This window comes from Thalassophryne amazonica, chromosome 16 (genome assembly GCF_902500255.1).
Source record: "Thalassophryne amazonica chromosome 16, fThaAma1.1, whole genome shotgun sequence".
Lineage (NCBI taxonomy): Eukaryota > Metazoa > Chordata > Actinopteri > Batrachoidiformes > Batrachoididae > Thalassophryne > Thalassophryne amazonica.
This window is the reverse complement of record NC_047118.1, coordinates 4,475,077-4,502,685: the sequence shown is the minus strand read 5'-3', so window position 1 is coordinate 4,502,685 and position 27,609 is coordinate 4,475,077.

Sequence of the window (27,609 nt, the reverse complement as noted above, 5' to 3'; positions counted from 1 at the left end):
AGCAGCCCCACACCATGTTCCCACCTCCAAACTTCACTGTTGGTATGGTGTTTTTGGGTTGATGTGCGGTGCCATTTATGTTGTGTATCATGATATCTAAAGAGATGAATTTTGGTCTCATCTGACGAGACTATATTCTCCCATTATTTCACAGGTGCGACAAAATGTTTTGCAGCAAACTTGATGAGGCAAAGGTTGAACTTTTTGGTGTGAATGCCAGGCGCCATGTCTGGAGGAAACCAGGCACCATCCCCACAGTGAAGCATGGTGGTGGCAGCATCATGCTGTGGGGATGTTTTTTCAGCAGCAGGAACTGGGAGACTAGTCAGGATTGAGGGAAAGATGAATGCAGCAAAGTACAGAGACATCCTGGATGAAAACCTGCTCCAGAGCGCTCTTGACTTCAGACTGGGGTGACAGTTCATCTGTCACCAGAACAATGGCCCTAAGCACACAGCCAAGATATCAAAGGAGTGGCTTCAGGGCAACTTTGTGAATGTGCTGGAGTGGACCAGCCAGAGTCCAGACCTGAATCTGATTGAACATCTCTGGAGAGATCTGAAAATGACTCTGCACCAACGCTCCCCATCCAACCTGATGGAACTTGAGAGGTGCTGCAAAGAGGAATAGACCAAACTGCCCAAAGATAGGTGTGCCAAGCTTGTGGTGTCATATTCAAGAAGACTTGAGGCTGTAATTGCTGCCAAAGATACATCAACAAAAGTATTGAGGAAAAGGTGTGAATACTTATGTACATGTGAATTCATGTTTTATTTTTCATAATTAAAAAAAACTTTTCATGTTGTCATTATGGGGTGTTGTGTTGAAATTTGAGGGGCAAAAAAAAAAGTTTGTTTTTTTCTATTTTGGTATAAGGCTGTAACAAATGTAGAAAAACTGAAGTGATGTGAACACTTTCCGGATGCACTGTATATGCTTTGGTTATTTAACTGAAAGGAAGCATCATAAAATTTCAGTCCTATCAGAATGAGATTGTAAATGTATGACAGGATCAGCATAAATGCTTATTTATTAGGACAGACAGTCAATCATTAAACAAGAAGAGAGGATAAAGTGTGATGAAAAGGATTTTAGAAGGTCATGACAAAAGCACTTGGGTACCAGTGAAGCATCTCCTCCCAAACTGAAGAAACCTTTTTGCAATAAGGCGGCCCCGTCCCGCTGAACACAAACACACAGCCAGGCTAAAGCCACTTTATATTCTTTAAAGATCACCAGACTGCAGTTGATTTCTGCTATGAGGAACAATCAATCATACGTCTGCGTCACCATCAGCATTATAAGCACTTAATGAGTCTCAGGGTGATTAAGTGTCTCAAAGAACAACTTCAGCTTGTATCAGACGACTGATCACGTACAACTTCTTCATTAGTCACCACAAAGATTAATCAGCAGCACTGCGGACTGCATTTAGAACAGCAGGCAACAAAATCAGAGCAACTGTGATTCCGCTCAATGCTGTTCAGGAAGTGAGGTTTTCGTCGACGAGAAACGTATCCACTGGACATGACCTGTAAGCTTGTGTTAAGAGCCATGTGGCATTTCAACTATTCAGAATCAGATCTGTTCTGACCAAAACACCAAGGTTTTAATCAAGTCCAAAACACGGATGGTAAAAAATTGTAGCTCTTTAATGAACGGCCACTTGAGCCAGGCTATAAGAGTGTCATTTCCCGTAGAAGCCCATGTTAAAGACACTAACTTTACAGCAAGATAAATATATTTATGGCCTCGCACAAAACGTTTTGGCTACTGTAGCTACCTTTCTCATTGTTGACAATGGCTGATTACATTCATGCACACACACACACACACACACACACACACACACACACACACACACACACACACACACACACACACACACACACACACACAACACACACACACACACACACACACACACACACACACACACACACACACACACACACACACACACACACACACACACACACACACACACACACACACACACACACACACAGAACACTATTTAGTTACTAGAGTCAGCACTCCCAATGCTGTCTACTAAATGTGAATGTTCCTTCATGGACAATGACATGACACCTCCTAAGCGGGCAAAATATTGACAAAGTGCGCCCTGACCCTCACCAAAAGACAAATGCATATTTCTGAATGTGAAACGTGCTGTGCATATGTGTGGGAATTGGTACTACAAGTAATATGCATAAAATCAAACAATTAACTACTTGTATCATATTGTACAAAATGCATCATGAGATTGTTTGTTTATCTTGAGAAAGGTAAAATGTTCACAAACATGGATTTTAACAGTGTGAACAAAATTCAAGAAAATAACTATTTTGGTTTCCACAGAACATAAATCTTAGATCTTTTATTTCAATTCATTGAAAAATGGGAATAAAAGCATACTGCATTCAAATTTTGTTGCGTATATAACTGTTAAAAGTTGACCGTGTCCTATCAGTACTGTAGTTGTGCCCTGAGCCATGTGTTCTGCTCAGTTTCTAATATGTTGAGGACATGTCCTCTCTGTTATAGCCACAACTCCACAGGACAGTTCACATCACAAGAGGGCAAAAATCTCATAAAAATATGAAAAAACCAAGTTGTTTGCCTTTTTGCTTTCTTTCTCCTTCTCAACTCGTCTTGACATTCCGTTATATTGCCTCATCTGCAGCATAAATAAATACACCTCAGTGATATCGTTTTCCCTTATTGCAGAGTTTTCCCCGTCAACAGAAACATGTCAAACCAAGCAAATAAATAGCTCCCCTGTAACCCAAATAGTGTAATTCAGATCCTGCACCCCTGCCTGCTGCCTTCCTGAACATGACAACCAGCTCAAACTGACAGTGGCCACTTCCTGCTCCCGAGGACGGGAGACTGTCTACTTGAGCACCACCTTCACGCGCTCAAACACCCGTTTACAATTTTTATTCAGGTCCAGTTCTCACATGCAGTCCACTGATTCTACATCGAACAATGTGCTACACAAGTTCAAATAAAAATGTAATGATCCCCCACAGGGAAGTGGGCTTATTCCAGAAGCAGATAATAGGACACAGAAAGAGAACAGAGCATAAATAACAGCACAGGAGTCTGTGGGACTGTTAAACGTACCGGCTATTTGCATGGTGGAACAAATTATAGTAAATAAAACTGCAACAACCAGAGACTGTAAAGTAAAATATGATGTGTTAATTAAATACCGTTGTGCAAAATTACAGTCAAGTAACTTGATACTAAAGTATTAAATACAGAAAATAAAATTATATAAAGATGAAAAATGTATGTTTTCTGTACACCTCATCAGATTTTTGTTTGAAATCATAATTTAAATAACTTTTAGAAAGCACCGCTGTGTTCACAATGAATCAATAAAGTGATAAACGTTTAAACGTGCAGAAGAACTTCAAATCCAACAAAACACAAACATATCACACGTTCCAACAAAAATAGCTAAATTAAGGTGATGACTATTTATAAGCAAGTGAAAAAAATATGTATATTCAGATAAGCTTTTAAAGACTCTAAAGTCAAGCAGCAATCTATTCCATGAAGAAGTAACATGATACCCAAAGGTTGTAAAGCAGGAATGACTTGAATTCGACACGCGTGTAGGATGAGCTCAGGACGTCAGACTACGTCCGTGCACCCTGTGTCTTCTCCAGTAAAGCAGTTCCTCTGTGGTGCCTTATTGCCATACAGAAACATGCACACATGCACCCGCGCTCGTTCAGATGTCAGAAATGTCATGATTTAAGCCTTCCTTTTGTTCTCTTTCTGCCCCAGCTCTGATTTATTAGTTGGTTATTTTCAGCAGTGTTTATTCTCTGTTCTGTTTTTCATTTTCACTTTGTTTCTTTGATACTTCTGCCATAGTTCAGTTCCATTCTAGTTCTGCCAGGTTGCGATTTCATTCTTTATCATTTAGTTGTCATCTGATTATTTTTGCTGCTCTGATTTCTGTTATACTTTGATATCAGATTTTGCTTTTGGTTTATTATTTAATCTTTGCTTGTTGATTTTGTCTTCTGGTTATCTTTATTGTATTCAGTCATTTGTCAGTTCCAGTTTAATATTAAACTTTGGTATTTATTTGTTCCCTGATTAGTTCTCATGTTCATGCCTGTTTCTTGTTATCTTGCTCATGCCTGATTTTAGTTCCTGTTCATAGTAATATTATATTTTGTTGTGGCTCTGTTCCAGATTATTATGTTCACTCCACGTCCTTTATGTCTTTGTCCTTCACTTTGATTCAGTCTGTTTTGTGTTTCCATTCACTCACACTCTTGGCACCTGTTCTTGCATATTTGTGTCTTACCTCACTCCACCTTGTGTTGTCCTTCCTCACCTTCTTGCACCATGCATTATCTTTGTTCACTAGCCACGCCCCCTTTCTAGATCATTCACCTCACGTGCACCTTGTTAACTCCTACTTATTTAATCTCCTCCCAGTCACCTCACCACTGCCAGTTTGTCGTCTTTGCACGCATTCCAGCTCTTGTTTACAGTCCTGATTTTTGCTTTGCCGTGTACCGTATTTTTGCTCTGTTCTCCTTGACCACGCCTCTTGCCTCATCCTGGATGTCTGTGTTTGCTCGTGCCTGTGACCCTGCTCAACCATGACTGCATTTTTGCCTGATCCTGATTGTACCTCTGCTCTGCTGATTGACCACTTGTGTACTGAACCGAGCCTGGAATAAAGACCATGTTTTCTTTTACACCTAAGCCTAGTCTGGGAGTTTGCATTGCAGGTCCAGCCACTAGGGTTGCCGGGAAGCAGCCTGTCATCACAAGAAAACTATCACAGAATCCAAACTGGAAAGTTTCTTGTGTGTGGAGAATCTCTTTCCTGTGCAGTTTTCCTCACAAAATCTGCATTTTCACAAAATAAGAGCTTGATAAAATAAAAGTCCAAATCTACATGGTGTCAAATGACCTCAAAAATCCACAGTCTGAACCTGTCACTCATCTTCAACCGCTGACTCCAGTTAAGGGTAATGGGGGGTCTGGAGCCTATCCACACAATTTAAAGCTTCCAATCCACCTAACCTGCATGCCTTTGGATGTGGGAGGAAGCGGAGCACCCGGAGAAAACCCACACAAACATGGGGAGAACATGCAAATTCCACATGGGAAAAAAAAAAAAATGGAAATCTATCCCAAGAGCTTCTCACTGTGAGGCAACACTGCTAACCGCTAAGCCACCATGCTGCTCCAGTCTGCACCTGTAAATCAAAAGTGACTGAAAATCCAGTGGAATATCCAGGATTTTGTAAAGATGAGGCATGAATTTGTTTTGATACCATTTTGTGCGTTTTGGTGCAGTGACAAGCTGTGGGAAACCAGGTAAATCGGAACTTTGTTACATTGTCAAGGAATGAGGCTCAAATCAAAGAAGTATCTGGGATAAAATTGATCAGTTTATTGCTAGGTGATCATTTTCAGTTTGTTTTCCCAGCCAAACAAAAAAAGCACAGAACCCAAAGTTTCTAGTCTGGTGTAGGATTGTGGCTCAAGGTGGATCTCAAACAGCAGTCTGAAGGCGGACGAGTAGGATGAGCCAGATTTGAAAAGATAAGTCTGAACGCTATCTGGCTAGAAAGTAATGTGGATTTGAATCTAGTTTAAACTGCATTGCAAACCACAGTGTGAACGCGGTCCAAATATGGTTAAACATTTACACATTACTGTGCAAATATGCTGAATCAAACACACACACACACACACACACACGTGTTTACTGTAAGCGGAAAAGTGTTTTTGCTACTTGCACAAGGATAAAACAACCAATGCACTTTGGATTTTTTGCTTTCTATGTACACAGAGTGTGTAGCTCCTGTGAGAGCGGCTGTACAAGTGTTGACCATCACCTGAACCTCACACTTTTCTTTACAACTCACTGGTCCTTTATATTCAATATTTTCAGTGGAGATAAACGTCACAGTAGTTGTACATCAGTGGCTCTCAAAGCTGTTTAACTCTGATTTCCTCTGGATGTCCCCCGCTGGACATCTGTGTGGGGCTGGAATCATTTCCTGTGTGTGTGAGAGTGAGTGAGTGAGTGAAAGACAATCAGGATGAGCTCAGTTCCAGCTGAGGAAATAAAGTGTTTTGACAAACACTTTATTTATCTATAGGGGAGGTGATGGTCTAGTGGTTAAGGTGTTGGGCTTGAGTCCAGAAGATCATGGGTTCAAATCCCCGCCTGACTGGAAAATCACTAAGGGCCCTTGGGCAAGGCCTTTTAATCCCCCATTGCTCCCGGTGTGTAGTGAGCGCCTTGTATGGCAGCACCCTGACATCGGGGTCAATGTGAGGCATAATTGTAAAGCGCTTTGAGCGTCTGATGCAGATGGAAAAGCGCTATATAAATGCAGTCCATTTACCATTTACAAATGTGAGGAGGCGAGGACATCAGTTATCACAACCACACATCCAAAACCCATTTTGACACAATATCTCTAACACAGCATGAATGCTGTCAACACTGCATGAACAGCTGTTTTTTTTAGGCTGTCCATGTAATGAAAACACAAATCACACAAACTCTGATGTGTTTTGGAGGGTAAAAAAAGCTAAACAAAATAAGCCCCCTCCCAAAAAAAAAAAAAAACGTCAGCACAGTTGTGTGCCTTATATCTGGATGTCAACATTCACAAGTCAGGAGTCAAACCAGCAAATGGAATGTAAAAGAAAACTATTCAAGATTCAAGATTTGGTTTATTGTCATTCCACCAAGTATCCGCATACACTGAATGGAATGAAAAATCATTTCTCTTCAGCTCCTTTCTTTCAGTGCATTAAAATAAAACACATAAATAAAAGCTGTGCTTAAAAAAAAAATCAGAAGTAATAAAATATGCTTCATTCCATCATTCAGGCACTAAATTTACTGCTACAGCAAAACCTTACAGATGATATAATAAGTTAATTAATTAATCACATTTCAGTAATCTTTAGAAGTTAGACAATGAATGATTCTCACACCTTTGAAGTTTTCTTTGTAGAAACGAAAAGACAAAATTTTGTTTTTCAAAACGTGTTTATGAAAGAATGAAAGTGAACAGTAATCTGTTCATGGAGGTACAATTCAACAATATTCCAAAATGTGCCAAACATAGCAGCCCAATAATGCCATCAACCTACTCTGTAGTGGTTAGTGTAATGGAGGTGTCAAATATTAGGGTGTCAAAATCCAACCCCTCGTCTGTGTCATCATACCTGGTTAACTGTCAGGAGTTACCTGTTGGGCTGAAGTACGGTAGGGACTTTGTATGTTCCATTGCCATTGTGGTAGCCATGAAGGCCCAACAGGCAACTCTGAAGACGAGATGTTTAACAGGGATCTGGTCAAACAAGAATTCCTCAATGGCACATCAGGCAGAAGATGTGAAGCTTGTAACCCAATGGCTGTGAAGGTGGATGAAGGCTGCAGTAGATCCTCAGACCCTGGACCAGGATAAGATCTATCAAGGACTGTATCTGTCAGCACGCAATGACATTCCCACATTAAACAAACCTATGCGCAGGGACCTCTATTTCAACCTTGGATGTAAAGTGGATCCAGAAAATATTTACAGCAGTTCACGTTTTCCATATTTTGTTATGTTTCAGCCTTATTCCAGTTTGGACTAAATTCATTTTCCATCTTCACATTTCTACACACAATACCCCATAAGGATAACACAAAATATAAAAAAAAAAATTGCAAATTTATTAAAAATAAACTAAAATCACATGTACATAAGTATTTACACCCTTTGCTCATTACTTTTTTGATGCACCTTTGGCAGCAATTACAGCCTCAAGTCTTCTTGAATATGATGCTACAAGGTTGGTGCACCTATCTTTGGGCAGTTTGGTCCATTCCTCCTTGCAGCACCTCTCAAGCTCCATCAGGTTGGATGGGGAGCGTCGGTGCACCGATATTTTTTGATTTCTCCAGAGATGTTCTGTTGTGTGGGCCACCAGAAGAGGAGGTACTGCTGGCCCACCACCAAAGGGCACCCTGCCTGAAGTGCGGGCTTCAGGCACGAGAGGGCGCTGCCGCCACGGACACAGCCGGGGGTGACAGCTGTCACTCATTATCTCATGACAGCTGTCACCCATCTACACGTCATCATACTACTCCATAAAACCCGGATGTCATCTCCACCTCGTTGCCGAGATATCGTCGACCTGTGAAGGTAAACTCTCAGCCGTTTTCTGGTGCCAAACCCACAATTGTCTAGATTCTTTGCAGGCGTTCCTGATTAACCTCTGCAGCTGGAGGCTGGGATTTGGGGATCGTGAGGAAGATGACGGACTTCGCTCCTCATGCCAAATTGGGAAGGTTATCAGGCGCTGCACGTTATTGTACTATGTTTGAGGTGGAGGTGTTTCCCACCCGTTTCTGACTGTTTACTGGGTGTGCACACACCCACATCTTATTGTTTCTGCTCCTCGCCAGCAGTACCAGATCCGACATTCGGAGACGTTGGCCACCTGGGGACTCGGGACTTGGCGGCTCCAGTATTCTCCAGGTTTGGTGGCGGAGGAAATCGTGTGGTTCCGGTTCTTCTCAGGACAGACGTCTTCTATCCTCGAGCCTGCCCACACGTCACCTTTGTTGATTGACTGTTTGCAAAATTCTGTCTTCCTCTGTATTGTGGTTGTGCTCATTCACAACAGTAAAGCATTCATATTCGACTCTTCCATTGTCCGTTCATTTACGCCCCCTGTTGTGGGTCCGTGTCACTACACTTTCCCAACATGTTCAATCAGATTCAGGTCTGGCCTCTGGCTGGGCCACTCAAGGACATTCACAGAGTTGTCCTGAAGCCACTCCTTTGATATCTTGGCTGTGTGCTTAGGGTCATTGTCCTACTGAAAGATGAACCTTCGCCCCAGTCTGATGTCAAGAGCGCTCTGGAGCAGGTTTTCATCCAGGATGTCTCTGTACATTGCTGCATTCATCTTTCCCTCAATCCTGACTAGTCTCTCAGTTCCTGCTGCTGCAAAACATCCCACATATTGCTGTAAAGGCGCCATCACGGCGAATGTGTTTTTGTTAATAGAAAACTATATTTCATGACATCAATGTTGGAATTACATTAAGGAAAACAGGCTCGCTGCAAATTGCACTTTAATGTTGGAATGTGATGTAAGTGGATGACATTTTGATGATTGCGTTCCACACAGCTGGCATGGCTCAGTTCACGGTTGACTGGCACATTCCTGACCGATCGGCCAGTTCCTGCTGGAATGGCCCTGTTGCCAGGAACCCAGCATGGTGAGCACCTGTGTGGGCACAGAAAACGCCTTGCTCCTTTGCTGTACTGCCCTCTGGATCGGCTGCATTATGCGCACAACTTCAGTAACACTGGCTTTGGTAATTGGAATCGGTTTGAGTAAATCCTTGCCTTCCCTGAATACACACTCATGTCAGATTGAGCCATTTGCAAGGTCCTCTAATGCTAACACAACATCCCACAATTAACTGAACTTTTACTAAAACACAGCCATGTAGCCTGGGTTGCTTTTCTTAATAAAGCAAGTCCCTTCGGCTGCTCCCACAGCAGATCAAAGATGGACCTGCATGTTGATTTGGCACAAGTTTTATGCCAGATGTACCTCCTGATGCAACTCCACATTACATGGAGAAATGAGACAGGGTTGGGGATTGAACTGGGAACCTTCCACACTGAAACCAAGCACACTAACCACTTGTCCACCACCCCTGCCTTTATGCGTTTCTGGAATTCTTGTTTTAAAATTTATTCACAAAGAGAAATTATTCTATTTTACAAGCACAGCATAGTCTGTCAAAGAGGTTTCTGTTTCTACTGTCAAACTCAACATAAGTGTGACTTGAGTATTTCCTGTGATTCCTGATTTTTTTTTTTTTTTTTTTTTTTTTTGTTTCACCAGTTAACACTGCAAAATGTCTTGCAGTGGGAGAGAACAACCAACCGCTTGAGCTTTGCCATAAATTTAACAATGCAACAACAAAGACCAAACATCTGGTGGCCACTATAGTGACAGACTTTGAAATCGAAAAGGCTTCTGGGGTTCACCTACACCTTTGACCATAAATTTAATTTATGTGTGTACAAAAGGGTTCAGAATAATAGTAGTACTATGTGACTAAAAAGATTAATCCAGGTTTTGAGTATATTTCTTATTGTTACATGGGATACAAGCAGTGGTGTAGTCTACATTTTTGAAGTGGGTAGACTGTGTTTTTTGCCCGTCATCAACCCCGTGTGTATGCACCCCAGTTATTAACATTTTTTAACACCATAACAACAAATAGATCTATACTTTCCATCTGATCATTTATATTCTATATTTGCCACTATAAATGTGAGAAATGTGTCAGAATGTAAGTAAGTTATTTGCACCAATTGCAAAATACAGTAAACAACAGCAAATCTAAAAGAGTGATTAAAAAATACAAAGATCAAATACATTTATTTTTTGGCATCTGAAAACCTAATTTAACAAAGAAATTTAATCAGGTCATAAACCAGGAATAAACAATGTTTAAATCCAGCCAAAAGTATCATATGCCACCTACTGTGTATTGTTTAACAGTAAATAATATCAGTCACTCAAAAAAAAAAAAAAAGTGACTGTCTCCTTGTTATTAAGAAAGAAAAGTTCTCTTAACAATAATAAGGAGCAGATTATTGCCTCCCAACTAAGTATATTGCAAGAGTTCACTTTTCCTCCCTCTATTTAGTATCGGATATGAGCCTGTACTGCCAAATTCAGCAGCTGTAAGATTCAGCCTTCATATAATCCGCATGGCCCCACGTTGTCTGTGGACAGTTTAGATGCATTAAAAAAAACAGAACACACCGGTCTACATGAGCATGCACCGGCTGCAGAGCCTCACGCCTCCTACCACAATGTCTGTTGAAGCTGACAGTCCATCATCAGGTCCAGACGGGGGACTGGAACCTGTAGGCTTTGTGGTCCATAAGGAAACCTACCCAGTATAAACAAGCTCATATTAGTATACGTTAAGTTCCATTAAAACAGCAGCTAGGCTGAAGGACAGAAGCTCGCTCCCAGAAAATTCACATACAACAATGAAACTATGGGAGATGCTTTACTTTGCAGAAACCTTTTCAACCCATGACAAAAACATTGGGGGCCAAATCACTGGCACAAAAGTACAGTATGAAGACAACCATGCAACTAATACTGGAGAGTATGCCACTTACCAATTCCAGTCATTTTAAAACTACACTATCCAACAGCCAACGGGACTTGAGCTCAAGAGACATCTGTAGATTACGGGCAAAACTATTATTTTTTAAAAAGCTGTTTCATTTTATATTTTAACAATAAATGAACAGATCATTAAAAATGTCCATGAATCAAAGTCAAAAGATATTTGCACAAGTAGAAGCTCTCTACGTATTGTGCTCAAATTCATATTTTAGAAATGACTCTGTCCTGATAACAACATTAAAGCCAATTACATGTTTTGGCAAAATTACAAGTTGAAATGACCATTAAAAAATTAATCATGAGGTTTATGTCACAGAAATCCTACTTTACAATCACACTGCAGTCATTGTTAAATTATTTCCTGTTGCATTTATAATCAACATTTGTATTTATTTACAGTGTCTGTTTTTCTGGTTGAAATGAGATAAATAATCTACCAGACTTAAAAAAAAATGTACAAATGTCCATGTTATTTTGTCTAAAAGTAAATGTCTGAGGTTCCTTATGTTAAACAAGAAATTATCTAATCTGAAATAACAGGTGGTTTTAATTTACAGATGAAAGGTTTCTAAAGAACCATTTATTGATTCATTTAGCTATTTTAATTACAAGTGTTGTAAACTTTTTTTTAACAGTAATCAGAAGTTGAGGTAACAAACAAAAACAAAAAACATTTCCAAGGATTTTTCTTCAGAAAACTGCTCCATAAATGAGCAGTCCTGTGACACGTTTGTTTTGTACAGATCAGTGGTTTCTTTACCAATCCATTTTGTAGAGATCAGTGGTTTCTGCCATGGAAATATAGATTGGAATGGACGTGCACGCCTCAATCTATTAGCATCGCTCAGGACAGGAAGGCGCCATTACTAAGGGTGGAGATATGCCGGTCATCAATAATAAACTGACCGCTTTTTTGCACTAGCGTCCTTATTTCTTAACGGAGAAATTTCCCATGGAAATAGAGACTGGAATGGACGTCACGTGACTAGCGGCGTGCCGGACAGTGGCCATTACTAAGGGTGGACATAGCGCCTTGAGCCAGTTAAACAGAAGCGAAATGAGAGGAAAAAAGGCAGCCAGTGCTTCACCATCAACTGCACCAACTACAAAAACAAATTCTCCAAATACTAAAATGAACTGTACAAGAACCTTAATGTAATTATGTAAAATAAATGTCTATTTTAAAGTCATTATGTCGCAATTTAATATCAATATAATGAGACTATAACTCAACACCATAAGTTCTTTTCATTAAGCTGCGTTCACATGCATACAGATATGGAAACAAAAATGTTTAAATATATTTATGTCTATTTACTTGCAGTTGTTTAATATGATTTGTACATGGTGGTCACAGGCAGCATTTAAATTTTAACAGTGTGGTTGGAGGGGATGGAGGAGGTACTTTTTACCCTGACTGAGGGTCAAAAGTCATAAATTTCTGAATGGCTTTATATCGACTTGTAATAAAATGTTAGTAAAAATCAGATATATGTTGTTGTCATTAAAAGACTCGCAGTAATATTACAGTGGAAAAAGCAGCAAGGTAAATGAGCACAATGGCAAAGCATACTTCAGATTTATATTTTAATACATAAGGATTTTTATCCAGGCATGTATGGGTTTGTTATAGCTTTTAATCAGCTTGGATACAACATACAAGGCTTCATTTATAAAAAATCCATCGAGAATTATGACAGGAAAAAAACATCACAGCAAATGAACAGAAGGGCATATTTTCCCCAATTTTCCACAATTTACATAAAACATTTTTTTTCGACCCAGACATGTATGGGTTCATTAAAAAGAGCAATTAAATGGCTTTAAAACAAGCCTACTTTTATAAAAATCTGTTAACAAATAGCGACAATAGAGAGAGAAAAGCAGCAGTTTGTCATAATTTCCCCAAATTTCTGCATTTTACATAAAAGTTTTTCTTTTCACCCACACATGCATAGGTTCATTGGAAATAGTTTTCAAATGGCTTTAAAACAAGCCTACATTTATTAAAATCTGTTAAGGAATAGCGACTATCTATGAGCCAATTAAAACTCTTATCAAACAGAGCAAGCGGGGTGGGGGGGGGGGGGGGATGGGACACATACAGTGCACTCTGCAGTGATGGTCTTTTAAAGGGAGAAAATAAAATTACAGTCAATAAGCGCTCATTTTATTTACACCGTCACGTTCCCGGGGCAATTTAAAGCGAGTAGAAGGAAATTCCGGGACTTTTTTAGGTGAGTAGACAGTGTCTACCTGCATTCCACATAGACTACACCACTGGATACAAGGTACCAGTAGAATGAGTAGATTCTCACAAATCCAACAAGACCAAGAATTCATGATATGTACACTCTTAAGGCTATGAAACTGGGCTATTAGTAAAAAAAAGTAGAAAAGGGGGTGTTCACAATAATAGCAGCATCTGCTGTTGACGCTACAAACTCAAAACTATTATGTTCAAACTGCTTTTTTAACAATCCTGTGAATCACTAAACTAGTATTTAGTTGTATAACCACAGTTTTTCATGATTTCTTCACATCTGCGAGGCATTAATTTTGTTGGTTTGGAACCAAGATTTTACTGGTTTACTAGTGTGCTTGGGGTCATTGTCTTGTTGAAACACCCATTTCAAGGGCATGTCCTCTTCAGCATAAGGCAACATGACCTCTTCAAGTTTTTTTACATATCCAAACTGATCCATGATACCTGGTAATGCAATATATAGGCCCAACACCATAGTAGGAGAAACATGCCCATATCATGATGATTGCACCACCATGCTTCACTCTCTTCACTGTGGCTTGAATTCAGAGTTTGGGGGTCGTCTCACAAACTGTCTGCGGCCCTTGGACCCAAAAAGAACAATTTTACTCTCATCAGTCCACAAAATATTCCTCCATTTCTCTTTAGGCCAGTTGATGTGTTCGTTGTCAAATTGTAACCTCTTCTGCACATGTCTTTTATTTAACAGAGGGACTTTGTGGGGGATTCTTGCAAATAAATTAGCTTCACACAGGCGTCTAACTGTCACAGCACTTACAGGTAACTCCAGACTGTCTTTGATCATCCTGGAGCTGATCAGTGGGTGAGCCTTTGCCATTCTGGTTATTCTTCTATCCATTTTGATGGTTGTTTTCTGTTTTCTTCCACGCGTCTCTGGTTTTTTTTGTCCATTTTAAAGCATTGGAGATCATTGTAGATGAACAGCCTATAATTTTTTGCACCTGCGTATAGGTCTTCCCCTCTCCAATCAACTTTTTAATCAAACTACGCTGTTCTTCTGAACAATGTTTTAAATGTCCCATTTTCCTCAGGCTTTCAAAGAGAAATTTTTAATTATGCTATTTAATATATCCCATATTCCTTTGATATTTTTGTTATTATATAATATCTTACTATAGTATTCCTTCCTACATACCTACAGTGGTGTTCAGAATAATAATAGAGCTATGTGACTAAAAAGATTAATCCAGGTTTTGAGTATATTCTTATTGTTACATGGGAAACAAGGTACCAGTAGATTCAGTAGATTCTCACAAATCCAACAAGACCAAGCATTCATGATATGCACACTCTTAAGGCTATGAAATTGGGCTATTAGTAAAAAAAAAAAAAGTAGAAAAGGGGGTGTTCACAATAATAGTAGTGTGGCATTCAGTCAGTGAGTTCGTCAGTTTTGTGGAACAAACAGGTGTGAATCAGGTGTCCCCTATGTAAGGATGAAGCCAGCACCTGTTGAACATGCTTTTCTCTTTAAAAGCCTGAGGAAAATGGGACATTTAAAACATTGTTCAGAAGAACAGCGTAGTTTGATTAAAAGTTGATTGGAGAGGGGAAAACTTATACACAGGTCCAAAAAATTATAGGCTGTTCATCTACAATGATGTCCAATGCTTTAAAATGGAAAAAAAAACAAAAAAAACAGACACGTGGAAGAAAACAGAAAACAACCATCAAAATGGATAGAAGAATAACCAGAATGGCAAAGGCTCACCCATTGATCAGCTCCAGGATGATCAAAGACAGTCTGGAGTTACCTGTAAGTGCTGTGACAGTTAGAAGACTCCTGTGTGAAGCTAATTTATTTGCAAGAATCCCTGCAGAAGAGGTTACAATTTGCCAAAGAATACATCAACTGGCCTAAAAAGAAATGGAGGAATATTTTGTGGACTGATGAGAGTAAAATTGTTCTTTTTGGGTCCAAGGGCCGCAGACAGTTTGTGAGATGACCCCCAAACTCTGAATTCAAGCCACAGTTCACAGTGAAGAGAGTGAAGCATGGTGGTGCAAGCATCATGATATGGGCATGTTTCTCCTACTATGGTGTTGGGCCTATGTATCGCATACCAGGTATCATGGATCAGTTTGGATATGTCAAAATACTTGAAGAGGTCATGTTGCCTTATGCTGAAGAGGACATGCCCTTGAAATGAGTGTTTCAACAAGACAATGACCCCAAGCACACTAGTAAACGAGCAAAATCTTGGTTCCAAACCAACAAAATTAATGCCTCGCAGATGTGAAGAAATCATGAAAAACTGTGGTTATACAACTAAATACTAGTTTAGTGATTCACAGGATTGTTAAAAAAGCAGTTTGAACATAATAGTTTTGAGTTTGTAGCGTCAACAGCAGAAGCTACTATTATTGTGAACATCCCCTTTTCTACTTTTTTTTACTAATAGCCCAATTTCATAGCCTTAAGAGTGTGCATATCATGAATGCTTGGTCTTGTTGGATTTGTGAGAATCTATTGAATCTACTGGTACCTTGTGTTGTGTGGGCCGCTGAAGAGGAGGTACTGCTGGCCCACCACCACTAGAGGGCGCCCTGCCTGGAGTGCGGGCTCCAGGCACCGGAGGGCGCTGCCGCCTTACGGGAGCAGCCAGGATGACAGCTGTCATCCATCACTGGAGACAGCTGATCCCAATCAATACGGAGGTATATCAGCAGGACAGCATCTCCACCTCATTTGCCGAGATATCGCCTAACCAAAGAGGTAACACTCTCTGCCATACATATAACTAACCATTGTTGTATTTCTTGTGGAGCATTTGTAGGACAGCTGACTACTAAACAACTTTTGATAAGTACTCACCTTCCTACATTCCTGTATCATTGTTAACGAGAGGTGGAGGTGGACTCTCCACCCTCCGTTTTGCTGAGTGCAGCCACATCCACACCTGACTGTTTTTGTTCCTTGCCAGCAGTACTGGATCCGACGAGCGGAGGCAGTGGCCACCTGGGGATTCGGGACTTGGCGGCTCCAGTATTCCCGGGGTTCGGTGGCAGAGGAAATCGGGTTGGTTCCGGTTCGATTTGGACAGACGTCTCCTATCGTCGAGCCTGCCCACACGGCACCGTGGTTATTGGACTCAGTCTCACTATTGTAATCGGCTGTGTTGTTGTGCCTGTTTTCACAACAGTAAAAACAGTGTTATTTGATTCCTCCATTGTCCGTTCATTTGCGCCCCCTGTTGTGGGTCCGTGTTCCTACACTTTCACAACAGGATATCTCGGCCAGCGTCATGGATCCCGAGGGGCGTCAACCGGCTGTTGAACGGCCAATGGAAGAACAGGACGCGCAGGCGTCCTTGGGAGGGGTGATCGGTGAGTTGCAGCGGATCCTCACCGCTTTCACGACTCGGATGGATTTAATGACCGAGCAGAACGTCCTCCTGAACCGCAGGGTGGAGGCTCTCGCCGCACAAGTGGAAGCGCGCCCCCCGGGCGCCGCTGCGGCTCTCCTTCCCGTCGACCCTGTGCGTAACAGCGATGTTCCACTGGTCATTCAACGATCCCACCCACCTTCCCCTGAAGCTTACATAAGCCCCCCAGAACCGTACGGAGGCTGTGTGGAGACGTGCGCTGATTTTCTTATGCAGTGCTCGCTCGTCTTCACGCAGCATCCCGTCATGTACGCGACTGATGCTAGCAAAGTAGCTTATGTAATAAACCTGCTTCGCGGTGAGGCACGCGCTTGGGCTACAGCGCTCTGGGAGCAGAATTCACGGCTCCTTCTGACATATGATGGGTTTGTAAGGGAGCTCAGAACCGTGTTCGATCACCCTAATAGAGGAGAAACCGCTTCAACCGTGCTACTGTCAATGAGACAGGGGCATCGGAGCGCAGCTGCCTATACAGTCGACTTCCACATTGCAGCTGCGAGGTCTGGCTGGAATAGCACTGCCCTCCGCGCCGCCTTTGTAAACGGACTGTCTTTGGTTCTTAAGGAGCACCTGGTGGCTAAGGACGAACCGCGGGATTTAGACGGGCTCATCGATCTTGTCATACGGTTAGACAACCGGTTAGAAGAACGTCGGCGGGAACGAGACGAAGGGCGTGGCCGGGCACACGCCGTCCCTCTCCCTTCCGGTTCCGACCGCGCTCCGCCTTCCCCACGCTCCACGGCCCCTGCGCTCCGTGGGGCCACAGCTCCCCCTGCTGACGAAGCTATGGACACGAGTAGGGCAACATTTAGGGCACCAGATGCACAGAGGAGACGGGCCCACGGAGCTTGTTTTGTTTGTGGTGCAACAGAGCACCATATGAGAGACTGCCCTGAGCGGTTAAACTCCAACGCCCGCCCCTAGAAACTGGGCTAGGGGTGGGCTGAGACATTCACGTGGGACACACCCACATTGCCACACGACTCCCAGTCACGATCCTTTATGAGGACTCAACCCTGAAGGCCCCAGCACTGGTGGACATGGGCTCTGAGGGGAATCTGTTGGACAGCCGATGGGCCAGGGAGATAGGGCTCCCTCTGGTGGCGCTTACCTCACCTGTACAGGTTCGGGCACTAGATGGCTCCCTACTCCCTCCGATCACGCATAAGACACCACCTGTAACTCTGGTGGTGTCAGGAAATCACCGGGAGGTGATCGAGTTTTTTGTGACTCAGGCCACCTCCCGTGTGGTTTTCGGATTTCCCTGGATGTTGAAGCACAATCCCCGGATCGATTGGCCGTCCGGGGTAGTGGTTCAGTGGAGCGAGACCTGCCATCGGGTGTGTCTAGGTTCCTCGGTTCCTCCCGGCCCCCAAGCTAAGGAGGAGGTCAGAGACCCCCCCAATCTGGGGACGGTGCCGGTGGAGTACCACGACCTTGTCAACGTGTTCAGCAAGGATCTGGCTCTCACACTTCCCCCCCACCGTCCGTATGATTGTGTCGTTGATTTGGTTCCGGGCAGTGAGTTCCCGTCCAGTAGGCTGTACAACCTCTCACGGCCTGAGCGCGAATCAATGGAGACCTACATCCGGGACTCATTAGCTGCCGGGTTGATCCGGAATTCCACCTCCCTGATGGGCGCAGGTTTCTTTTTTGTGGGTAAAAAAGACGGCGGGCTTCGTCCATGCATTGATTATAGGGGGCTGAACGAGATCACGGTTCGCAACCGATACCCGTTGCCCCTGTTGGATTCGGTGTTCACACCCCTGCATGGAGCCCAAATCTTCACCAAGCTCGATCTTAGAAATGCGTATCATCTGGTTCGGATCCGGAAGGGAGACGAGTGGAAGACGGCATTTAACACCCCCTTAGGTCACTTTGAGTACCTGGTCATGCCGTTCGGCCTCACAAACGCCCCCGCGACGTTCCAAGCATTAGTTAATGATGTCTTGCGGGATTTCCTGCACCGGTTCGTCTTCGTATATCTAGACGATATACTCATCTTTTCTCTGGATCCTGAGACTCATGTCCGGCATGTACGTCAGGTCCTGCAGCGGTTGTTGGAGAACCGGCTGTTTGTGAAGGGCGAGAAGTGTGAGTTCCACCGCACGTCTTTGTCCTTCCTGGGGTTCATCATCTCCTCCAACTCCGTCGCTCCTGATCCGGCCAAGGTTGCGGCGGTGAGAGACTGGCCCCAACCCACAAGCCGTAGGAAGTTGCAACAGTTCCTAGGCTTTGCTAATTTCTACAGGAGGTTCATCAAGGGCTACAGTCAGGTAGTTAGCCCCCTGACAGCCCTGACCTCACCAAAAGTCCCCTTCACCTGGTCGGATCGGTGCGAAGCCGCATTCAAGGAGTTGAAACGGCGCTTCTCGTCTGCACCTGTTTTGGTGCAGCCCGATCCTAGTCGCCAGTTAGTGGTTGAAGTGGACGCCTCGGACTCAGGGATAGGAGCCGTGCTGTCCCAGAGCGGGAAGACCGATAAGGTCCTTCACCCGTGTGCCTATTTCTCCCGCAGGTTGACCCCAGCCGAACGGAATTATGACGTCGGCAATCGAGAGCTCCTTGCGGTGAAAGAGGCTCTTGAGGAGTGGAGACATCTGTTGGAGGGAACGTCTGTGCCATTCACGGTTTTCACTGACCACCGGAACCTGGAGTATATCAGGACTGCCAAGCGGCTGAATCCCAGGCAAGCCCGCTGGTCACTGTTCTTTGGCCGTTTTGACTTCCGGATCACCTACCGTCCCGGGACCAAAATCCAAAGATCGGATGCTTTGTCCCGGGTACATGAAGATGAGGTCAAAACGGAGTCGTCGGATCCCCCGGATCCCATCATCCCGGAGTCCGCTATCGTGGCCGCCCTCACCTGGGACGTGGAGAAGACCGTCCGGGAGGCCCTGACACGAGACCCGGACCCCGGAACCGGACCGAAGAACAAACTCTACGTCCCACCAGAAGCCAGGGCTGCAGTTCTGGACTTCTGTCACGGTTCTAAGCTCTCCTGTCATCCTGGGGTGCGAAGAACCGTGGCAGTCGTCCGGCAGCGCTTGTGGTGGGCGTCCCTGGAGGCCGAGTCCGGGGTTACATCCAGGCCTGTACCACCTGCGCCAGGGGCAAGGCCGACCACCGCAAGACATCGGGATTGCTACAGCCGCTGCCCGTGCCTCATCGCCCCTGGTCTCACATCAGCCTGGATTTTGTCACGGGTCTCCCGCCGTCCCAGGGAAACACCGTCATTCTCACGATAGTGGACCGATTCTCCAAGGCGGCCCACTTCGTGGCCCTCCCGAAGCTACCAACGGCCCAGGAGACAGCGGACCTCCTAGTCCACCACGTCGTCCGTCTGCATGGGATACCATCAGACATCGTCTCCGATCGCGGTCCCCAGTTCTCCTCGCATGTTTGGAGGAGCTTTTGCCGGGAACTGGGGGCCACGGTCAGTCTCTCGTCCGGGTATCACCCCCAGACCAACGGACAAGCAGAACGGGCCAACCAGGAGATGGAGCAGACCCTATGCTGTGTGACAGCCGCGCACCCGACGACCTGGAGTACCCACCTGGCCTGGATCGAGTACGCCCACAACAGTCAAGTGTCGTCAGCCACCGGCCTCTCCCCTTTCGAGGTGTGCTTGGGGTTTCAACCCCCGTTGTTTCCGGTGGTTGAGGGGGAGGTCGGTGTGCCCTCGGTCCAGGCCCACCTACGGAAGTGCCGTCGGGTGTGGCGTGCCGCCCGTTCTGCTTTGTTAAAGGCCTGGACGAGGGCGAAGAACCATGCAGACCGGCGGCGGGCCCCGGCCCCCACGTATCGTCCTGGGCAGGAAGTGTGGTTGTCCACCAAGGACATTCCCCTTCAAGTGGACTCCCCAAAACTGCAAGAACGATACATCGGCCCTTACAAAATACTCAAGGTCATCAATCCCGCCGCAGTGAGGCTCCAGCTTCCGGCCTCACTGCGGATTCATCCAGTATTTCACGTCTCCAGGATTAAACCCCATCACACCTCACCCCTCTGCACTCCGGGTCCGGCGCCACCTCCTGCCCGGATCATCGACGGAGAGCCGGCTTGGACCGTGCGCCGGCTCCTCGACGTCCGACGGATGGACCGGGGTTTTCAGTATCTGGTGGACTGGGAGGGGTTCGGCCCCGAAGAACGCTCCTGGGTAAAGAAGGGCTTCATCCTGGACCCGGCCCTCCTGGCCGACTTCTACCGTCGCCACCCTGACAAACCCGGTCGTGCACCAGGAGGCGCCCGTTGAGGGGGGGGTCCTGTTGTGTGGGCCGCTGAAGAGGAGGTACTGCTGGCCCACCACCACTAGAGGGCGCCCTGCCTGGAGTGCGGGCTCCAGGCACCGGAGGGCGCTGCCGCCTTACGGGAGCAGCCAGGATGACAGCTGTCATCCATCACTGGAGACAGCTGATCCCAATCAATACGGAGGTATATCAGCAGGACAGCATCTCCACCTCATTTGCCGAGATATCGCCTAACCAAAGAGGTAACACTCTCTGCCATACATATAACTAACCATTGTTGTATTTCTTGTGGAGCATTTGTAGGACAGCTGACTACTAAACAACTTTTGATAAGTACTCACCTTCCTACACTCCTGTATCATTGTTAACGAGAGGTGGAGGTGGACTCTCCACCCTCCGTTTTGCTGGGTGCAGCCGCATCCACACCTGACTGTTTTTGTTCCTTGCCAGCAGTACCGGATCCGACGAGCGGAGGCAGTGGCCACCTGGGGATTCGGGACTTGGTGGCTCCAGTATTCCCGGGGTTCGGTGGCAGAGGAAATCGGGTTGGTTCCGGTTCGACTTGGACAGACGTCTCCTATCGTCGAGCCTGCCCACACGACACCGTGGTTATTGGACTCAGTCTCACTATTGTAATCGGCTGTGTTGTTGTGCCTGTTTTCACAACAGTAAAAACAGTGTTATTTGATTCCTCCATTGTCCGTTCATTTGCGCTCCCCTGTTGTGGGTCCGTGTTCCTACACTTTCACAACACCTTGTTTCCCATGTAACAATAAGAAATATACTCAAAACCTGGATTGATCTTTTTAGTCACATAGCACTACTATTATTCTGAACACAACTGTATAGGGAGGAGGAAGGGTGTTGAGGGTTAGGGTGTTTTGTTGATCATTATTTAGTTGTACTGTACCCCTCCAAGATGGTGCCGATTAATGGCGACATGGTCTTGCGCTCCCTGATTTTTGTGTTGTTTTTGTTCTTTCTGGTTGTTGGAATTAATGCAAATTGGACTTATATATGAAAGGAATTACTGCACATCAGGACCAGCTGCGGTGGGCCAAGTTCTTTTCTCTCTGAACGTCTAAAATCCATCAATGAAGTTCTGTTCGTGCCTGTAAATACCAGTAGTGCCGGGTTCAGCAAAATGGGGCAGAGGCGAGGCCAGCGTGGAGGTGTACAAGTTAAGTTACGCTGCCGAGTGTGTATCTAGCCAACGTCTGTTCGCTGCAGAACAAGACAAGACTCGCCTGTCTTTTAGATGCCCGAAAAGACTTTATAGACTAACGTTTTTGCCATTACCGAGACTTTGCTGGATGACAATATCCCTGATTCTGCAGTAATGCCCCCTGGATTTGTCCTTTATAGATCATATCGTGTGTGCGATGACGTAGATAAGAAGTGCGGTGGTGGTGTATGCTTTCTTGTGAACAGCCAATGGTGCACGGACTGTCGAGTATTGTCAAGGACCTGTACTCCTGAGCTGGAAACTCTCATCATCCACTGCCGACCATTCTACATGCCCTGTGAATTGTCCTCTATCATATTTACCGTGGCCTATATTCCTCCTGAAGTCAGTGCACAATCAGCTATGACACAACTGACTGAGATCATCACAAAACATCAGGCAGATCACCCGTTCGCTACTCCTATTGTCGCCGGTGACTTTATTCATACTAGTTTGAAGAAATTTATGCCAAACTTCTTTCAACATGTCACTGTGCCTACAAGGGAGGAACAAATTTTGGACCACTTGTACATGACAATGAAAGGCGCCTATAAGTCATATCGTCGTGCTCCGCTTGGGGATTCTGATCATAATATGATCCATTTGGTTCCAGTATATCAGTCAAAACTGAAATGTGAAAAACCAGTCAAGCGGATCGTTCGGCAGTGGAGCTCGGAGGCTATTGAATCACTCCATTGATGTTTTGAATGTACTGATTGGGATATTTTCCTTGAGTCGTTGGCTTCACTGGATGAATGCACTGAGGTAGTAACAGACTACGTGCCCTTTTGTGAAGATCTGTGTGTCCCGACCAAAACTGTTGTTTCCTACCCGAATCAGAAGCCTTGGTTTGACTCATCCCTCCATGCCAAGGTCAAGGCCAAGGCTGCTGCTCATGAGACCGGTGACAAGACACTATTCAAACAATCCAAGAAGGACTTGTCCCACGCTATTAGAAGCACTAAGTGGGTATACAAAGATAAGTTACAGAAAAAACTTAATACAAATAACTCGCATGAACTTTGGCAAGGTGTTCAGAAAATAGCGGACTGTAAGTTTAAATCGGCCGCTAGGGTACCTGATGATCCAGAACTGCCTGATCAGTTGAATATTTTTTATAGTCGGTTTGATAAACCAGGAAATGGGAGTGGTATTTTTAGTGAGACACAGGGCCTAGAAGCGCCCTTCATTGTGTCAATGAGAGACACCCAGCGGGCTTTTAGTAAATTAAATGTACGTAAAGCGTCCCGGCCTGATAATATCAGCCCACGACTTCTTAGGATGTGTGCTAATCAGTTAACTGGCATCTTTACTGAAATTTACAATTGGTGTCTGTGCACTCTCCATATTCCGATTGTTTTTAAAAAGTCATGTATTATTCCTGTGCCAAAGAAATCTGTAATTACTTCACTGAGCGACTACCGCCCGGTTGCGCTCACTTCTGTGGGCATGAAGGTGATGGAGTCACATGTTTTGAGGTTTCTCGGAACATTGATTCCATCAACACTGGATCCATTCCACTTTGCTTACCGGGCCAACCGGTCGGTGGACGATGCAGTTTCTTTGACTTTATATAATGTAATGAAGCATCTTGATCTCAGAAATGTTCATACCTATGTCCGTTTGTTATTTATTGATTTTAGTTCTGCTTTTAATACAATTTTACCATTTAAACTGTACTATAAAATGATTGAATTAGGTTTACCTCGTAATATTTGTAAATGGATTTTGGATTTTCTCATGGATAGGCCTCAGGTAGTTAGAATTGGTACGTACATCTCAAAGAGTATTGTTCTGAATACTGGCGCACCACAGGGCTGTGTTTTGAGCCCATTTTTGTACTCTCTGATGACGTCAGACTGTGCAGCTATTTCTGATAACAATCTAGTCATCAAATTTGCAGATGATACGGCCGTCGCAGATGAGGGCGACTACCGCTGCCAGCTCGACGAGTTGGTGAGGTGGAGTGCCGAGAACAACCTCGAGCTGAACGTCGCCAAGACAAAGGAGATTGTAGTCGATTTCTGTAGGAATAAGACTCCAATTTCACCTCTGGTGATAAATGGCTCTGAGGTAGAGTTTGTAGATACATTCAAGTTTCTTGGCATCCATGTCTCCAGCGACTTGACCTGGTCGGCGCATGTCGAGCACTGCGTTGCGAGGACCCGACGCCAGTTGTTTTTCTTGTGGTGGTTGAGGGGATTTGGCGTTGACGGTAGCCTTCTCCTGAAATTCTATCAATCTGTCATCGAGAGCGTCTTGGCGCTCTCGATTACAGTGTGGTACGGAGGAGCTACCGTTGAAAACCGTAGTATTTTGGATGCCGTGGTTTCCACGGCGTCAAAGATTGTGGGAGTGGAGCTTCCTCTGCTGAATGATTTATATCTGCAACGCATGGAGAGGCGACCGAGAAAGATCCAGGCTGATAAGTCTCATCCTGCTAATGAACTTTTCAAGCTACTCCCATCAGGTAGACTATACCGGTCATTAGCAACCACTTCAACCAGATCTTATTCTGGGTTTTTCCCCTCAGCCGTCCGCCTGCTAACAAGCAAATTGTAGTAGAGTACTTATATATTATTTTTATTTACTGTAAAATTGTTTCGTGTTAATGTGGTGAATGTATTTATTATGTAATGTTTTTTTTTTTTAAGAGAGCGCATAGGACTAAAATGATTTCCACATTGTATGTATTTGTATATATGATGAGGCGAATAAGCGATGAACTTGAACTTGTGTGCACTTTTGTTTTTCTATCTTGTAAATATGTAGTATAGAATCACACGCATTGCATATGTATGTAGCTATGTATGTATGTAGGTATATGTGTATATATGTATATATATATGTATCTACACTAGATATGTTTATGATGACGGGACTTGAGTTTGTGTTGTGTTAAATGTGTTTGTAGCATGGCCCAAGCAGAGGGTCACCCCTTAGAGTCTGGTCTGCTTGAGGTTTCTTCCTCAATACATCAGAGGGAGTTTTTCCTTACCACTGTTGCCTGTGTGCTTGCTCTGAGGGTTGGTAATGAGTATATATGTATGTTTGTATGTATATATGGGGTGGGCGTTTATAAGCTTTGCTTCTGATCACCCCCTTTTGGTCACACGTCACTGTGGAATTGACTTGTGTATCAGTTTTTTGTTACTTTTGAGTTTGTGAGCCAAATAAATTCATTCATTCATTCAAGTATGTCTGTGTGTATATATATATATATAATGGACAAAACCCTATTTTTGTCTTTATAAACATCACACATTTATTGCAGTTTCAAAGAATCAACCTGAGAGATGACCTCCTGTTATGAATTCCACAGTCGCATTGAACTCCTAATGAAGGTTATCAATGTCCTCTCAGCCTTGCATCGTGCCAACCTCTCCATTATCCATGTGTGGGGGCATCGAGTCAAAGGCATTCGTGTCGTCAACCCAGTCTGTGTTCAAGTTGGTCCGCCTTGTCTGAGAGTACTGCTTGTAGTGGCAATCCTTCAGTGGCAAGAAAGATGATCCCTTAGTCCAGGGGTGGCCAAGTTCGGTCCTCGAGAGCCAAACTTGGCCACCCCTGCCTTAGTCATTTCCTGGATGGTGGACATCCAGGGTAAATCTTGAGATGCATGTGTGTGGGTTTCTAAAGTGTGGGAACGATGCAGCCTACATCTACCTTCACATTCAGGTTACAAACATCACCATCTCCAAATGACTGCTGCTGAGAACTTCTCATTTTACTAGAACCCTTTTGTCGTCTCATTTTTAAGGTTCCAAATGGGCCTTTCATTGTAACCATAGCGACCATGAGACACAATTACTATGCGATGTTACCCCAATATTCCGTATTAGATTAGCTAGAACTTTACTGATCCTTGGGAAAGACTCCCTCTGGGAAATTGAGATTCCAGCAGCATTATAAAGCAGCACACAGGGTAAGAACCACACAGAATGTTGAAAGTAAAAAAGAAAAACAGTTTGCAAATATAAATATAATTCTAATCCAATTACATTTTTCCACAAATCAGATTGGTTAATCATGTGAGATTTCAGACTATTATTTTGGGTGTAAGGTCGCAAAATATTTGACTGTTACACATTTAATGTATTACTCCGCACCCTGGCTGGCTGTGCACACTGCTACGCAGATGTCAATAATGGCGCTGTTAGCTGAGAGCGAGAGAAAGTCGCATACCGACGATGCCGAAATGGGTGAATTTAAGCTACCATATGAAAGTATTGATGTGGATTCTGATACAGAATTACCATTTCACATTTGATGGATTACTCCACGCCCTGACCACTGTTGGAGTGATGCTGCCTTGATGGTAAGCCTCGCTGACCGAATTACCTACAGAAAAATAAACCGGGCAAACGAAGGAATTGGAATAACCTCGTGTCTGATGATTTGCGAATGTTCATGCTGGATTACGGATGCAAATCTGTTTTACCTGCTCTGCTACCACGTCGCCAGTAAAGCTCAATTTGCGACCATATAACCAGCATGAACATCCGCAAATCAAACACAACAGGGTTATTCCCTAAATACCAGCCATACTGATCAATATTACACTACGTGGCCACTATACTGTTGTGTTGTCTGGGTAACACCTTCTCTGAAGTCATTCCTCAGTTTTTGCAACTATTTGAGTTTCTTATCAGTGGTCTCATATTATACTCCAGAAAAAGTTTAAACCATTTGTAGATTGTAATTTACAGACAGTACCATGGCACTAACAAAAAGACAGGAGGCAGAGCTGGAGGTGGCAGAGCTGAAGATGTTGAGATTCTCTTTGGGAGTGACAAGAATAGACAAGATTAGGAATGAACATATCAGAGGGTCAGCTCAGGTGGGACGGTTTGGAGACAAAGTCAGAGAGGCGAGATTGAGATGGTTTGGACATGTGCATAGGAGGGACCCAGGGTATATAGGGAGAAGGATGCTGAGGATGGAGCCACCAGGCAGGATGAGAAGAGGGAGACCAAAGAGGAGGTTCATGGATGTGCTGAGAGAGGACATGCAGGTGGTTGGTGTGACAGAGGAAGATACAGAGGACAGGGTGAGATGGAAACAATTGATCTGCTGTGGCGACCCCTAATGGGAACAGCCGAAAGACAAAGAAGAACCATGAGGAATTCATTGAACAGATTCAACTGGGAGATGGTGGAAACTTTTTTTTTTGTCTTTAAACATTGCAGTTATCCTCTTCCTTCACTTTCAAAAGTTGCTCTTTCT